Source organism: Rhinolophus sinicus, linkage group LG11, assembly GCF_036562045.2.
Source record: "Rhinolophus sinicus isolate RSC01 linkage group LG11, ASM3656204v1, whole genome shotgun sequence".
Taxonomy (NCBI): domain Eukaryota; kingdom Metazoa; phylum Chordata; class Mammalia; order Chiroptera; family Rhinolophidae; genus Rhinolophus; species Rhinolophus sinicus.
This window is the reverse complement of record NC_133760.1, coordinates 70,383,077-70,396,838: the sequence shown is the minus strand read 5'-3', so window position 1 is coordinate 70,396,838 and position 13,762 is coordinate 70,383,077.

Sequence of the window (13,762 nt, the reverse complement as noted above, 5' to 3'; positions counted from 1 at the left end):
TATGGAATTTATTATTTCAGGTCTTATGTTTAGGTTTTTAATCCATTTTGAGTTATTTTTGGTATATAGTGACAGAGAGCAGTCTAGTTTCATTCTTTTGCACGTGGCTTTCCAATTTTCCCAGCACCATTTATTGAAAAGGCTCTCTTTTGGCTCCTTTGTCAAAAATTATCAGCCCATATATATGTAGGTTTATTTCTGGGCTGCCCATTCTATTCCATTGGTCTGTGTGTCTGTTTTTCTGCCAATACCATGCTGTTTTGATTATTGTTACTTTGTAGTATAAATTGAAGTCAGGGAGTGTGATACCTCCAGCCGTGTTCTCTTTTCTCAGGATTGCTTTGGCTATTTGGGGTCTTTTGTAATTCCATACAAATCTGATGACTTCTTGTTCTATTTTTTAAAAAAATGTCATTGGCAATTTGATGGAGATTGCATTAAATCTGTATATTGCATTGGGTAACATGGCCATTTTAACTATGGTGATTATTCCAACCCATGAACAGAATATATTTTCATTTCTTTGCATCTTCTTCAATTTATTTTAATAATGTCTTATAGTTTTCAATGTATCCTTTCAATGTATCCTTCATATCCTTTGTTAAGTTTATTCCTAGGTATTTAATTTTTTTTTGCAATTACAAAATAAATTGGTTTTGTTTTTTTTCATTTCTTTTTCTGAAATTTCATTGTTAATATATAAGAATGCAATGGATTTTTGTACATTGATTTTGTATCATGCAACTTTACCATATTTGTTTATTGTTTCTAATAGTTTTTGGCAGAGTCCTTAGGATTTTCTATATTAAGAATCATGTCATTTGCAAAAAAGTGACAATTTTACTTCATTCGCAATTTGAATGCCTTTCATTTCTTTCTCTTGCCTGATTGCTCTGGCGAGAAGGATTCCAGTACTATGTTAAATAATAGTGGCGGAAGTGAGTATCCTTTTCTTGTTCCTGATCTTAGGGGGAGAGCTTTCCACTTTTCACCATTGAGTATTATATCAGCTGACGGTTTGTCATTTATAACCTTGATCATGTTGAGGTACATTCCTTCTATATCCATTTTATTGTTTTAATCATGAATGGATGTTGTATCTTGTCAAACACTTTTTCTGCATCTGTTGATCTAATTGTATAACTTTTATACTTTATTTTGCCAATGTGGCGTATCACATTGATTGATTTGTGTATGTTGAACCATCTTTGCACCCCTGGAATGAGCCCCAGTTGTATAATGTAATACCTTTTTAATGTATTGTTGTATCCGATTTGCTGGTATTTTGTTTAAGACTTTTGCATCTGTAGTCATCAGAGATATTGGGCTGTAGTTTTCTTTTTTGTGTTATTCTTACAGGGTTTTAGTACCAAGGTAATGTTGGCCTCATAAAATGAGTTAGGAAGTATCCTGTTTCCCTGAAACTAAGACCTAGCTGGACAATCAGCTCTAATGCATCTTTTGGAGCAAAAATTAATATAAGACCTGGCATTATATTATATTATATTATATTATATTATATTATGACCCAGTCTTATAATAAAATAAGACTGGGTCTTATATTAATTTTTGCTCCAAAAAACACATTAGAGTTGATGGTCTGGCTAGGTCTTATTTTCGGGGAAACATGGTAAGAACTTGTCCATTTCTTCTAGGTTATTGAATTTGGTGGCAAATAGTCTTTCATAGTATTCTTGTATGGTCCTTTGTATTTCTATGGTGTTTGTTGAAACGTCTTCTCTCTTATTTCTGATTTTGTTTGAGTCTTTCCTCTTTTTTTCTTAGTGTGCCTAGGCAGAGGTTTGTCAATTTAATTAATATTTTCAAAGAGCCAGCTCTTTGTTGCAGTAATTTTTCAATTTTCTTTTTGTTCTTTCTTTCATTGAATTCTGCTCTAACTTTTATTATTTCCTTCCTTCTGCTGATTTTGGGTTTCTTTTTTTTCTTCTTTTTCTAGTTCTTTAAGATGTAATGTTAGGTTATTTATTTGGCATTTTTCTTGTTTCTTGTGATAGTTCTGTAATGACATAAACTTCCGTCGTATAGCCATTTTTGCTGTATCACAGAAGTTTTGATATGTTGGTTTGTTATTCTTATTTGTTTCTATGTATCTTTTGATCTCCCCTTTTATTTCTTCTTTGACCCAGTCATTCTTTAGTAGGAGGTTATTTAATCTCCACATATTTGTGGTTTTCTTCTTGCTTTCTTTTTATAGCTGATTTCCAATTTAAAAGCATTGTGGTCGGAGAATAGGCTTGTTATGATTTCCATCTTCTTAAATTTGTTGAGGCTAGTTTTATGTCCCAACATATGGCTTATCCTTGAGAATGTTCCATGTACACTAGAGGAGAACATATAATCTGTATAACTTGTGATGAAAGGCTCTGTAAGTGTTGATTATGTCCATTTTGTCTAATGTGTCATTTAATGCCTATAGTTCCTTATTGATTGGCAGGTTTTACAGATGGGCTAGATAAATTGCCCAGTTTCACCCAAATCTCCACCAATTTGCCTTTGCACATCACTAGATGGCAGTATAAAATTCCCCATAGTCTCTAAACAAAATAATTCCATCAAGCATCCAAATACTTCAAAAAGAAAAAAATATCCAAAGAATTAAATAAAAAAATGCTTAGAAAAATGTATCATTAATATCTCTAAGTGATTAATCCGTTTAAAGAAGAAGTTTATTTAAAGCTATTTAAAGGTATGTAATGTGTAGATCAAAAGATACTTACAACATTTAAATGTGTATATACATTTGAAAATGTAAATGTGATTTAGAAAAATGATTTTAGTTACTTTTTAAATTCATTCTGTGATTTACTATATTTAGGTAATAAAACTCCATCAGTATAATACATGACTTATGAATTCAAAATATCTCTTTAGTAGCAGTGTTTGAAATGTTTTGATGGGGCAATGTTGATGAACGAGCTCTATAAGAAGAATAATGACTGTCCTTGCACCCTTTTCATAAGGAACACTTCAAAGTTATCATATAAAGTAGGCTCCTGCAAACATGACAACAATCTAGGAGGAAGAATAAAGGATTTATTCCCAACAATGAACAGATTTAAAATAGAATTAGAAAACATTCAGGCTTTGTAGAATATATACTATGTAATCAAATTCATATTGATCAAATATTGTAAAAAATGACTTTCAAGGTTTTTCTAGGATATTTCCACACTCAAACCAGTGGGACTACATACAACTATAAAGCTCTGCACAGCAAAAGAAACAATCAACAAAGTAAAATGGAAACCTATGGAATGGGAGAAAATATTTGCAAACCACATATCTGATAAAGGGCTAATATCCAAAATATACAAGAAACGCATACAACTCAATAGCAAAAAACCACAAACAACTCAATTAAAAATGGGCAAAGGACCTAAATAGATATTTTCCCAAAGAAGACACAAATGATTAACAGATGCAAGAAAAGGTGCTCAGCATCACCAATCATCAGGGAAATTAAAATCAAAACCACAGTGAGATTATCACCTCACACTTGTTAGAATATCTATTATGAAAAAGACAAGAGATAACAATTACTGGCAAAGACATAAAGGGAACACTTGTACACTGTTGGTGGAAATGTAAACTGGTACAACCACTATGGAAAACAGTATGACGTTTCCTCAAAACATTAAAAATAGAACTATCTTATGACCCAGCCATTTCACTCCTAGGTGTTTACCCAAAGAAATCCAAAACACTAATTGAAAAAATATATGCACTCCCATGTTTACTGCAGCACTATTCACAATAGCCAAGATATGGAAACAACCAAAATGCTCATCAATAAATGACTGGATAAAGAAATTATGGCACATTTATACAATGGAGACTTACTCTGCCATCAAAAAGAATGAAATCTTACTGTTTGCTACCTTGTCTTCTAAATCACTGACTCGAACCTCTGCTTCATCTAATCTGCTGTTCATTCCTTCTAGCGTATTCTTCATTGCAGTTATTGTATTTTTGACTGGTTCTATTTTATGGTTTCTATGTCCTTCTTTATATTTACTATCTCTTTGTTGAAGTTTTCACTAAATTCCTTAAGCATCCTTATAATCAGTGTTTTGAACTCTATCTCTGGTAGGTTGGTTGCCTCCATTTTATTTAGTTATTTTTCTGGAGGTTTCTCCTGTTGTTCTATTTGTGACATGCTTCTTTGTTTCCTCATTCTGGCTGCCTGTCTGTGTTTGCTTCCTATGTGTTAGGTAGATCTCCCATGTATCTCAGTCTTCACTGGGTGGCCTTATGTAGCATGTGTCCTGTGTGGTCCAGTGGCACAGTCTCCCTGATCTCCTGTGTGTGTGTTCCAGGAGTGTCCCTTGAGTGTGTTGTGTGTGTTCTCTCTCCTGTTGTAGTTGAGCCTTGATTGCTTTTGGTGCATCAGTAGATAGGAATGACTCTCAGGCTGACTGGCTGTGATGACTGGCTATGCCCATAACATATGAGCTGCTGTGTGTAGGCTGACCCCTCAAGAGGAGGCTTCGCCCCTGTGGGCTCTTGTGCCTGTTGATACGATCCTTTGGGTGTTCTGCTTATGAGAGTAATTAGGTAGTGCTCTGGTGTGGTCTGAGGCCAGCCTCTATATGTATTGTTTCTTGTGCTTCTTAGGAGTGGCTCCCATCCAGGCCAAGTTTAGCCTTGCCTGTGACTGGCCTGGGGGCTATCTTGTAGCACCTACAAAGCTATACACAATTTGTTGCTGTCTGTGTTGGACCTGGAGTTGTGTGGGGGTGGCCTTGCTGTTAATCTGAGATCAGCTGCAATCAGGATCAAGCCTGAGGAAGCTTAGCAAAAGACCCAGAGCCCAGCTAGGCCTGTTGCCAGCTGTCAGCTTCCCATAAGGCTTAGTGGCTGAAAGAGCTTCCTTAGATGTGTGGGCTGGGCTAGTTGACCCAGTGTTGACAGCATCCCTGGTGATGCTCTCCAAGATGGGTGGGGCAAGGTCCCAGGGAGTCAAGAGGTGTGGCCAGTGGTTTTTACAAAGTTAATGCAGATTCAGTTCTTGCATCAGTACAGAGCCTATGGCCACTCCACAAAACACACCAAAAACACTGTAGCCAACCACCACTCATCTTGGGCATGTAGATCCCCAAGAGCTGCTAAAGAAGGGCTACAGCACAAGCTAGGGCTTAATGCTCATCACTGAAAATTTCCCAGGCCACCATGGGCTGTCTGTTGCTGTATGAGCCTCCCACAGCTTTCAGGGCAGGGCTGGATGCCCAGGAGCTGATGGTGTCCCAGGAAATGTTGCATTAGCTAGACTGGGTCCAAGGGAGTCACCAAGGTGATGCGTGCACATGTTTATTTTACCACACCAATGCATTCTCAGATCTGGCCCTGAACGGGAATTGTTCAACACAGGGAAGATGGCACCCTCCTGCAGGCTACATGTGAGGTGGGCTCCACACAGGGGTCATGGTGGCTGTCTCTCTAGCCCTCGACCTATAGCCACACAACTCCATCTTTCCCTGTATGTCTCTGGCACCTCTTGAGTCACCATCCCTCTGCTGGAGCTCAGGGCGAGTGCACGCAAATGAGTGAGTATATGCATGGGCCTCTAAGAGCATGTGGGTTTATAACTACCTTTCATCTCACTGAGATGGACAGGTGGATGGACAGATGGAATCCTCGCTGATTTTCACTACCAGATGTTGTGGGGACTCCTATTCCTGGCACAGGATTCCTGGGCTGGGGAGCCTGGTATGGGGCTGAGACACCCTCTCTCTTTAGGAGGGACCTCCACTGCTGAGGTGTCCTTCCCGGTGATCAACCACTACATGTAGTTTTGGGGTCAGCCAGTCTTGATGGGCCTCTTCTTTATATCCTTAGTTATAGGGGTCTGCTCAGCTAGTTTTCCAATGATTCTTGAGGTTGACTCTTCTTTAGTTTAGTTGTAATTTTATGTGATCTTGGGAGGTGACAGTCATAGCATTTACCTATTCCGCCATCTTACCCCCTAAGTGTTTTCCAATGAATGAATGGACAAAGAAAATGTGATATACTTGTATATATGGAATATTATTCAACCTTAAAAAAGAAGGAAATCCTATCATTTCTGACAACATGGATGAAACAGGAGGGCACTATGCTAAGGGAAATAAGCCAAACAGAGAAAGACAGATAACCTCATGGTATCACTTATATCTGGAATCTATTTTTAAAAAGTTGAATTCATGGAAACGGAGTAGAAAAGTGGTTGCCAGAGGATGGGGGTTGGAGGAAATAGAGAAAGGTTAGTAAACATGTAAAAAATTTAAATTATAAGATGAATAACTTCTGAAGATCAAATATATATCATGGTGATTGCAGGATTTAATGTATAACATGGTGACTGTTATTGTGTAATTGAAATTTGCTTAAATGTTGTGATTTGATATATGCATGCATTATGAAAGGAAATAAAGGTAATATGTGAGGTGATTAATTCAATGGGTGTAATCCTCTCATAATATATACATATATCAAATTATAACTTCATATACTTTAAATGTCTTACAGTTTTATTTGTCAATTATACCTCAATAAAGCTAGGGAAAAAAGACAACACAAATAATAACAAACATTTCTACTTAAAATATTTGATCTTTATAGGAAATAATATTTAAAACTGAACCTTCTGCCTTTCATTTTTTCCCTTTTTTCAGTGCATAAAATACTGTTTTCTTTCTAGTCTCTCTCCCTTTAATCTCTCCCTCCTCCTTAATTTTTCACTCCTTTTATTTTCTGATGTTTTCAACCTCCTCTGTTCTCTCTCTCTCTGTCTGTCTCTAGCTCTCTCTCTTTCTCTCTGTAACTCATGTAGATCTTAGAGAAGTTCTAAATTACTTCCTTCTTTTGGCATTGATTATTTCAGAAAAGGATCATTTTACTCTATGATGACTATTTTGTACTTAGGAAATCTAAAGTATTTGAGTTTTAATTCAGTTAGCATAATTGGAAAGAGTCAGTGACTTTCTAGCTCATTCCCTATTGCTTTGTTCTCTCTATTATACATTATATAAACAGAATAATAGCAGAGATTATTATAAACTTCCTTATGAGAGCAGAAAAACAACAGTCCAAACCTTCTATTTCATAATAGTATTTATTATTTCAGCTTTCAGGCACAGTGACCATTGTGCAGTCCGACTTTCATTAACTTGTTAAATAATTCCATTGAAACGTTATGTTTTTTATTTCTTGAGTAAAAATGCAACTAACCTACATGCTATTTGAGAATAAACCTCCATTTTTTCATTTTTCATTTTCATACCAAAAGACAAAACATAGGATGTTTCATTTTCTCTCTGGACAGAATGAAAAAGAAACAGCTTCTCAAGTAAAATCATTTGTTGTTGTTGTTGTTTTTAAGTAAAAAAAACAACAGCTTCATAAGTAAAATCATTTGTTGTTGTTGTTTTTAAGTAAAAAGGATAAAATAACTGTAAATTAAAGGAATAACACAAACAGTTCAGGAACCAGTTTTCAATTTTAGTTTTTGTGACAGGTTTTTCTCAGGATTGTATAGCAATCTTTATGATTACGAAGAATCAGGCTAAGGTAGAATCTACATGGTTGTAATTCTTACTGGTTGTTTAATGTAATTACAGTATTTTATGTATACTGAGAAATGTATATACAAATAAAATAAGTGTCTTGAAATGTTTCCCCCAAATAATAAAAACATTAGGTGTGGGGTACATGGGGACTCATGGTACATCTTTGCAACTATTTTTATAACTCTACATCTATACTGAAATTAAAAGTTTAAAAAGAAACAGTAATATTTTAACTTTTATTCAGCAGAATTTGAAAGGAGTCAAGAATCTAACTGGAGCCGCAGTCCTGCCTGCCACACAGACATAAAGAGCAGTTTAGTTCTTACCATGAACTGAAATATTCAAGATCTCCTCTTCTAAATTGATTTTCAAGCCTCTCAAAGGAACTCTTTGTGCTTAGTACACAGTTAACTCAGAAATAGTGGTCTAAAACTGCTCACTTAAGACTGGCAGCTGACAAGTTAAATCAGGCCCAAACTCTCAGAAGACCTAATGCCACTTGACTAGGGTAGGGCTGCTCCATCGCTGTGAAAACCTAGGGTAGTGTTACCTTACACATCTCTAATTACCAGTGCTCAAGTCAAAGGTGGCTTAATGTCTATCCTCAAATTCACCTTGATAGCCACTTAGATATTTTCTGGGAGAAGCCTAGTCCATAGACAGAGAGCATTATCTCTTCCCTTTAGGAAGTGATGACTCTGCATAGTCAGCCCCAAATTACACTGACCTTTTTTGATAGCCATGTCACATCCGGTAGTGATTAGGCTGCCCAGTTCACCCTGAGGTTTTTTTTAAGCACTGGAGATTAACAAGATTTTTTTTTTTCCTGTCTCACTAAATGTCTGTATTTCTGATTTGTGTTCCCAGGCATTGATCTCTATTTCTTGGCCCATTTATTTCTGGATTTGCAGCTTTCCCCTTTCTACATCAACTTTTCTTTTTGAAAATCCTTAATTTGTGTTAGGAGAAATAAATAAGTTACTGTTTTTAAGATGTTGAAGACCCCAAATAGCTTTGACATTTTCTCTTTTATGATTAATTGGAAATCAAAGTCTTATTGAAGCTGTGATTAAAAGAGTGCCCCTAAAATAGGCATTTGAGATTTAGGGGCCAATTATATGCCCCTATGGTGCAATTATAAAATGATAATCACTTCATTTTATTCCAGTATTTTCAGGAGGACGCAGGATTTTCTACTTCATTCAGAAAAGTCAGGATAGATTTGTCATCAGAAAAGTCTCTGAAAAAGGGAACTACTTGTTTCTCCAGGGACGTTTTTTTTTGGGGGAAGCAGAGTTTATAACAAGGCAACAAACTTGAAGTATCTACCTCTAAGTTCCCTTGACCTATGGGGAAACTACTGTGAGTCTCCCCTTGGAAAATGAGCGAACACTCACATTCCTTGACTAATGCAGTCTTGCCAATTTGCTTTCCTGTTTGCTTTCATTGTTAAAATCACCACCACCATGAAAAGGCATGCATTTGTTACCAATGGCTCAGCATCTTCTTCCCAGCAGCTTACAAAGATCACTCCACACACCTAGGTGGGCAGAGACTTTTGCAGTCAATACTGCCCAAGGTATAAAATGAGACAGATGCATCTGGGTCAAGTTCCTGGGTGGTAATTATGGTCTTACTCATCTATTTCCCAGTGTACTCAGCCCACGGCCCTGTTTGCAGGTGCTTAAGAAATATTTGTTGCATTGTGTTGAAATATAGTGAGAAGGGGCAGAAGCAGGCAAAGTGAATATCGTGCCAAATCCCTTAATTCCCCAAATCCACATACTGCCAACAACAAACTGTAAATTAAAACTGCCATAGATATGTTGGAACTTCTGTTTAAATTCCTCACTAAATTAGCGCTTCTAAATTTAACACTCTAGTCACATTCCTGGCAGGAGGATAAGCACCAGGATGGAAAATTAGAGAAGTCTAGTCTAGTGCTCATCTTGCCATTACCGTTTGGATGCAGAAGCCCCAGGCGAAATGCATCATGGCTCTCAGCCTCATTTCCCTTACTGGGGTGGTAAGGGCCGAAAGAGGAGCCAACACCAACATTAATAATAATAATAATAATAATAATAATAGTAATCACTTAAAAGAAAATAGAAATTTTACAGATACCCATTTTTAACTCTTTGATGACTTCTTGTCATTAGCACCAGGCTAATAAATGACCAAAAAAACAGGTCTCAAAAGCAAAATAGCAGCTGTTCATCTTAAAGCATCAGAGTCTAATCCTTGGAGAGGAGAGGACATATGTAATTGCCCATATTTTAGGTAACATACCTGGTCCATATGATTCTGGACCAGGATCATATGAAAACAACACTAGAGGTTCACTCTAGGTTGCTTGGACCACACAATAGCATGGTGCTGGATTACCCCCCCTTTTTCCCAGACAGAGAGGTGTCACCCAACATCAACTTATTATAGCATTGAAGATTTCCTCCCCAAGCAGGACTCCACAACCCAAGCATGAGCACCAGAACTCTCCAGCTGCTCACTGTCTTTGACATGAGGCAGTTGGTAATCCCAGAACACACTTCTAAATATCTGACACTGAAAATCCAGAGTGCCTAGGGCCACACAGCATCTGTACCCCATCCTTAAGGAAGTTCTTTTCTCATGTGTATAAATACAGATCCCACAGGTCCCTCTGCTGGAATAAAACCCATACTCGATGGTGCAGACTTCCTGAGCTGGTGTGCTTCTCTGTAGAGAGATGAGGAGACTATAGGACTTGCCATGTCTCTGGCTTGTTGATCCTGGTGTTGTGTTTCCTTTCCCTTAAAATGATTGTTTTTTAATCCATGCCACATCATATTTGAAAATCACTGAGCCCTTACTCCACTAGTAAAAACCTTTAAGGGATCACCTGACACAACAATGTCATAGGGAGAAGAGCATGGACTTGGGGCTGAAAGCCTGTAACTTGCCAATATAGATCCATTGATTAAAGTTCTGTGAGTCTCAGTTTCCTCCAGTCCAAAGTGAGATTGATAACCACCTCAAAGTGATTTGGATATTAAATAAAATGAAAAGTGTAACACACTTAGCACAGGTTCTGGCAAAATTACGGACTCAATATTTGAGTTCTTTTCCAAGCTCTCCCATCGTTTCCCACCATACCCACATTTTAGTTCTAAAATTAAAAGAGAAACTGGAAATAAAGGAGAGAATATTGGAGAAGATTCAGCAGATGAAAGGCTAGGAATGGAGAGGAGCAAGGCAAGGAAGCATACCAGGATGAAAGATGGCTTTACAACGAGGGTGTGAGATTTCTGAGAAATTTTTATTTCTGACTTCAGGTGTGTTTGGATCTCACCATCTTCTCTAGGCCTAAGCAAAGGAAGTTTGCAGATAATTTTTCTATTGTTTATGCTTAAATAAAGATGAATGTCGATTTCTTTACTTCTTCTGGTGCCTGCGAGGTCTGCCTGGTATTCAGGACACACACTAACAGGCGCCAAAGGACACAACAGCATTTCACAGCAGCATAGCTTTTGCTTTTGGAAAGCATCGCTGTTTCATCTCGTAAACCTCCCTGCAAACTATGTTAAGTGGTAACAATTCCCCAAGACAAAGGCTATGTCCAGAGGCCGCCATGCTATGATTTTATTTATGACCACAGGATTTATATTGGGCAATGACAACAGCAGCATTATAATCACTCTGGAATTCAACTCTGAAAGACTCATAACTCTTTATATGGGTACAATAGCTTTCAAGTTGTCAGAACAAAAGAGGAATCATTTATAACAGCAGCATCTTAACAGGGTAAGGCAACAAGTAAGAGTCCTGTGTATACCAGAATGAGACAATGAATCCACCATTACCATGAACTGTAGTGTTTTCTAAGCATGAATAAAAAAGGCATCTCCAATCTTTCTGTTCTGCTTTTCAAAGTCATTCTGACCTCTTGACTTAAAATACCCATTTGCAAATGACATGCTCAGGAAGAGAAGTATAGACAGATCAGACCAAATACCAGTTCAAAAGAGAAGGAACTCTATTATTATTGGTGTTTATACTGAAAGCTGTACTGATTTTGCCATTTTTAATCATATTAACTTTGTTCATGTACACGCTAGTCCATAAAGAATAAATCCCTGTTTAAGCTTTTTCTATGCTGAGGAATTTTTGTGATGAGCGGACCTGAACTTTAAAAATCATCTTTCACAAGAAAAGAGACCAAATCATTGCTTATCAAACTTGGAGAAAAAGAAACTGTCTGTTCCTCCTGGGGCCAGTCTCATATGAAGGAAGGTGGTATTGAAGATTATATCTTGAATTTATATGGATTTTGTAGTTTATAAGCCATTTACACATATTGCAACTGGGAGTTGCAAGTGCAACAAGTATATGTGTATGTAGACCTGTTTTACAAGCCTCTTCAGTTCTAGATTCTCTCATTCATCGTCAATGTCAAGGTGTATGAAATTCCCACCTAATTCCTTACAGCAAAGTGGGAAAGGCACTGGATTTGGATTCCAAGCATTCTTAGTGTTTCACTAAAGACTGCACTTTCTTTTGGAGTCAATTCTATTCTCTTCTCCTTCCATTTTCAATGATTCTGACAAATCAATCAATGGGAGATTTTTAAAATTTTCATGAGAAATTGACATGATTAAGGAAAAGATGGTATGATACCGGTCATGGGGTTTTAGAACATTTCAGTTAAAAAGTCAATGAAATGATGATCAAAAATAGATCTGAAGAGATTAGAGCTGTAGCAGCAATTCTTGGAATAGTGTGAATTAATCATCTAGGAAATAAAGTAAAGCAAACGTTAACCGGGGACAAAGTCTCTGCAGTGGGGCTGCTAAAGCTTTACATCTTGACTCCTGGATATTGCAGCTCTCGTGTGCTCCTAGGATTAATTACTAAAGATAATGTAAACCAAATCCCACTACTACGGGAAGAGTCCTGGGTCCAGGCTCTGAACTCTGAATAATTTGTGTGACTAACACAAAATATCGTATTATTGAAGACTAATGTCACCTATGCATTTTAGTTGCCTTAATGTTAGTCTGCAGCTGTTATACAAAGCGAATGTAACTGTCACCATCCAAATGTACTTTGTAAGGGATGTCTGTAGAAATAGCACCGTAGCGAATGCTTCACAGACTGAGGACATTTAAAGAGTCTCAGTTTAACGTGGATGACTGTCGTGCAGCTGCTGACAATTGCTGAGGTCTTAATTCTTTCCAGACAAGGGGATATGCCCTCAAGGAGAACTGAGTTCTGCGTTTGAGTACTCATGGGCCTCTATCTTAGGTGTGCCTTCTCTTATAATTTAGAGCACATTTGCTATGAATTTTCTGGCTTCAATTGAAGGCTTCCCTCCTCTGGGGGCCTTGAAACATAATAAATTTCTTCACTTTCTTCTTTCAAAAAGATAGGGGTATTTGGAAATAAATAAGAGGTAAAGAAAAAGAAATACAGAAAAGTATAAATTACCATTTAGTAGTTTTTATTTTGTCAGGTATATATATATACAGCCTTAGATAATTGTCATAGCAGGATATAGAAGTGTCCTTTTATAAGAAAAACACCGTAAATAATTTTTGTTGTACATAGAAAACTTGATCGCACTCTGTTGGTGAAAACTGCCATATTAATTGGTAGCTTCAAAAATTAAAACAATAGTAATCTACTTAGATTGTTATATACTATTTCTTCCCCCTAAGACATAGGAATAGCTCTATATCTACAATACTGAAATAATTACTAGACAGTGAAACATTTCACCAACAAGGGAGTTTTATAAATGATAGTTCGCAGATTATTTGATCTTTTTTATGTGGAAACTTTTGCATCCTTCAGGCTTTTGTTGTATTGTGGACATGCTAAAATAGTAAGGTGTGGTTGGTGTTTATCAACATCACATCTGAAAAACCAGAAGTCAGAAATTTGGACTATTAAACACAATAGCTGAAGAAATAAATTCCACCTTTTGTTGCTTTGGAACATAACCAGGTAGGATCTGAAAATAATAGTTACATTTAAAAATATGAGATTGCGCTTTATTTTTATAATACATTGAATTAGGAAGGAAAGAAGCAGTTTATCTTTTAAATATTTTCAAAATGCTATTTTGGGGAGCTCAACTAATGAAATGTAGATAAGCAAGCAAAATAAAAGTATTTCCCATCCCCTCTAATCCAGGCCTATTGGTGTACAGCACAGGCTTT